Source organism: Microcebus murinus, chromosome 21, assembly GCF_040939455.1.
Source record: "Microcebus murinus isolate Inina chromosome 21, M.murinus_Inina_mat1.0, whole genome shotgun sequence".
In the NCBI taxonomy this organism is placed as follows: Eukaryota; Metazoa; Chordata; class Mammalia; order Primates; family Cheirogaleidae; genus Microcebus; species Microcebus murinus.
In genome coordinates this window covers 8,039,228-8,043,148 of record NC_134124.1, presented here as the reverse complement: position 1 = coordinate 8,043,148, position 3,921 = coordinate 8,039,228, and the positions used below count along the sequence as shown (strand labels likewise).

The 3,921-nt window shown below is 36.1% G+C and overlaps 1 non-coding gene across 1 annotated transcript; it reads left to right on the top strand.

Moving 5' to 3' along the window:
* The first annotated feature begins 2,856 nt into the window (after positions 1–2,856).
* Positions 2,857–2,927, top strand: TRNAG-GCC (transfer RNA glycine (anticodon GCC)). Its single transcript has one exon. It is a non-coding gene; the product is annotated as a tRNA-Gly (tRNA).
* Positions 2,928–3,921: the final 994 nt, after the last annotated feature.

Below are 3,921 nucleotides of genomic sequence, written 5' to 3'. Positions count from 1 at the left end.
ATTAATTGGTCATGCCTCCACCTAGTGGTATATTTTAGAATAGCAGACATATCTTAATTACACAAATTCCTGTACCCAATTTTTAAAAAAGAAATCAAGGATTATAAGATCATTGGTTTCATTGTTCAGAATATTGCCAATATCACTATTGCCTTTATGTTAATTTATTAATATTATAAAACTTATATTCTCAAATGGAAAAAGTTTAATGCACAAAAATTATACAAATAGCTAATATTTGTTGAATGCTTACTATGTGATAGACACTGTAAGTTTTTTACATGAACATTTCGTTTAATACTCACAACAAAACTATGAGTACTATTATGTCTGACTTGAAGAAATTGAGGCATAGAAGGATAAATAATTTACTGAAAATCACACAGCTAGTAAATACCAGAGTTGGGATTTTGAATCTAGGTGATATGGTTCTAGAATGTTTAAGCTTAGCCACTGTGAACATTGTTTAAAAAAGGAAAAAAATGAAAGTAATTTAAATTTTTGACAATAAGGAAATGGCCTAGTAAGCTCTAGCATATCAATTTGATAGAATGTTATGCAGACATTTAAAATGATAAAAGATTATGTAATAAGATGGAAAACTATAATATGAAAAATCCAGCCAATGTTATGCATATAGTATGAGATCAAATAAGAATCATCAATAGGAATGATTCTTCTAAGAATCTAAAGGAAATTTTTGGTGAGGCGTAGGATATTTGCATCATCATAAAATGCAAATTTTAAGTGCCCCCCCCCACTTCTTATTAGTTGCAAGAAAGAAAGAGAAAAAGTGATTATACAATGGAAAAATAGGCATCATCTTGACTGGATGATCAAAATTAATATCACCTGTGAGAGATAGATGGACATGATGTGCCTCCAGATGGCACACCCTGTAGTTGTCAGGTCTCCATAATATATGACACTTGAATATATTTTTTATTTCTTAACTTTTCAAAGATTCACCTATTGCTAACATTTTACCCATTTGCTTTATTATTTATTCTCTCTCTCTTCACGTACACGTTATTTTTTCTGAACCATTTGTGATAACTTACATACGTCATGGCTTTTACCCTTAAATACTTCAACATATATTTCTTTCTTTCTTTTTGAGATGGGGGTGGGATACTGTGGTTGGGGCGGGGGTGTGGTCTTCCTACAGTGCCCAGGCTGGCCTCAGGCTCAAGCCTCCTGTCTCCACCATGAGTGGCTAGGACTACAGGTGCCTCACCACACCTGGCTCAGCATGTATTTCTGAAGAATAGGGCTTTGCTCAACAGTTATTAGCTTAATAAAATTGCATTGAGATGATGTTTTTATTTAATTTACTATTTTTCAGCTGATCTAAAATGTCCTTTATAGGATTTTCCCCTTCCAGTACAGGTTCAGTTTTAGGGTCAAATATTGCATTTAGTTGTCATGTCTTTTCAGCTAGCTGCCTTAAATCTGGAACATTTCCACAGCTTTTCTTTGTCTTTTTTGACATTGACATTTTTGAAGAATACAACTCTCCCACCTTTTTTTTTTTTTTTAATGGAACACTTCATTTTCTGTTTGTCTGATGTTTCCTCGTGATTAGGTTGAGTTTATACACTCTCAGCAGGAATACTGCATAGGCGATGTGGTAACCTTCTCAGCATATTAGATCTGGAGGAGCATGATGTCCATCTGTCTCTCATGGGTGATATTAATTTTGATTATCCAGTCAAGTTGATGCCTAATTATTCCATTGTATAATCACTTTCACTTTTTCTTTCTTTCTTGCAACTAAGAAGAAGTCTGTGGGGGGAGACATTTTAAGATGATGCAAATATCCTATTCCTCACCAAAAATTTCCTTCAGATTCTTAGAAGAATCATCCCTATTGATGATTCTTGCTTGATCTGATCTTTAACATGAAGGTTCCAAAGTGATGACTTTTCGCCTTAACACTCTGTCCACATTTAGCAGTTGTCCCTCACAGGACCACATTATGACTTCCTGGGCCCTGGGCACTTTTGTCTGCATGAGCCCCTTCCTCCATAAAATTTTTTTAAAGTTATGGTTTATGGTTGTGTTGTTATAAAGATGACTATAATCCCAGATGGATTTATTGATGTTACATTTATTTTTCTTCTGATTTTTAAAAAGAAATTAAAATTAAAACATTTTCATAGGCCTTTTAAAGTATCATGGGCCTCAGACACTGTGCCTAATGGATCATTTGGCCCTGGGCCCTCTGCATTCTTCTCTAGCAGAGCTTTCCCTTCTCCTCCATCTATCCATCTATCTATCTATCCAGCCATCCATTGCTATGGACTTGTAGATTGCTATTTTTTCAATGGTTTATAATTGATTACTGTATTTACTTAGTTTGGTGCTCAAGCTTTTCCAGATTTGGCAAGTGCGAGCCCCTTCAAGCTGGTCCCTATATCCTTGCACTATGTTCCCATAATTTTTTTAGCACTTTCTTATTTTTTGGGATAACAGGATGTTCCAGCCTCCAGTGTACCTATGCTGACCCAGCCCTGGAATCAGCCACTTCTCAAAGGAATCAGATTCCTTTTAGGGAGGAATGGTATGAAAAACCAAGATCCAAGGACTAGGCATGCTCATTGCAACAGGGTTGTATTAATATTTGCTTCTTGAACCATTAAACAGAGCTGGGAAATAAAGGCATGCATACACACATATGTATACACATACATAAAACATATACATGTGCACATACATATATCTATATATACATATTCATATTTTAGAAATCATGATTTCACACCAGTTTATCCAGTTCCAATCCATGTCCATGAGATTCTTTTTTGTCTTTCCCCATTCCATACTTACATGTTCTTTCTTCCAAAATATGCCAGTGCATGGGTGGTTCAGTGGTAGAATTCTCGCCTGCCACGCGGGAGGCCCGGGTTCGATTCCCGGCCCATGCAGCCCACTGTTTCCTTTTCAAAGAAAAAAAAAAAAAAAAAAAAAAAAATAAAATAAACAAAATGAGAATACTGGCTCCCAAGAACAGGAGCACATTTACTCATTTGCTCAACCTTATATTGCATCTAAAATAGTTTCAAAATTGCTTTGCCTGTACCACTACAATTAACAACCCTACTAAAAAGAGGTCAGGACTTGTTTGCACTTTTCTCTCCCCACTCCATCCCAAACTGAGGCTATACTGTTTCCATAAATTCTTTGGATTAGTTCTTTCTTTTTTTTTCCTATTCGATGTGGTCTGGTATTTATTTGAAATAAATTATGTTTATTTATTTCAATTGGCATTGGTTTTAGGTTTTTCCCCCCTTATTCTTATTGATTTATTTTTGAATATATAAGATATTAATATGCTTTCAAAAGTCAAAACTATACAGAGTTACACTCAGAGAAGGCTTACTCCCTCCTGTGTCCCTTCCACTCATTCCCCCCATCCCTACTCCTTGTAGAAAACAAATTTTATTGTTTTCTGGTTTATCCTTCCTGCATTTCTTTTTTCTTTTTCTTTTTTCTTTTTTTTTTTTTTTTGAGACAGAGTCTCGCTTTGTTGCCCAGGCTAAAGTGATTGCCGTGGCCTCAGCCTAGCTCACAGCAACCTCAAACTCCTGGGCTCAGGCAATCCTCCTGCCTCAGCCTCCCAAGTAGCTGGGAGTACAGGCATGTGCCACCATGCCTGGCTAATTTTTTCTCTCTATATATATTACTTGGCCAATTACTATCTTTCTATTTATAGTAGAGACGGGGTCTCGCTGTTGCTCAGGCTGGTTTCGAACTCCTGATCTCAAGCAATCTACCCACCTCGGCCTCCCAGAATGCTAGGATTACAGGTGTGAGCCACCATGCCCAGCCCCTGCATTTCTTTTTGTAATGATAATGTATATATTTTTTAATTTTCCCTCTTACACAAAAGATAGCATATTATATATGCTCTTTTGTACT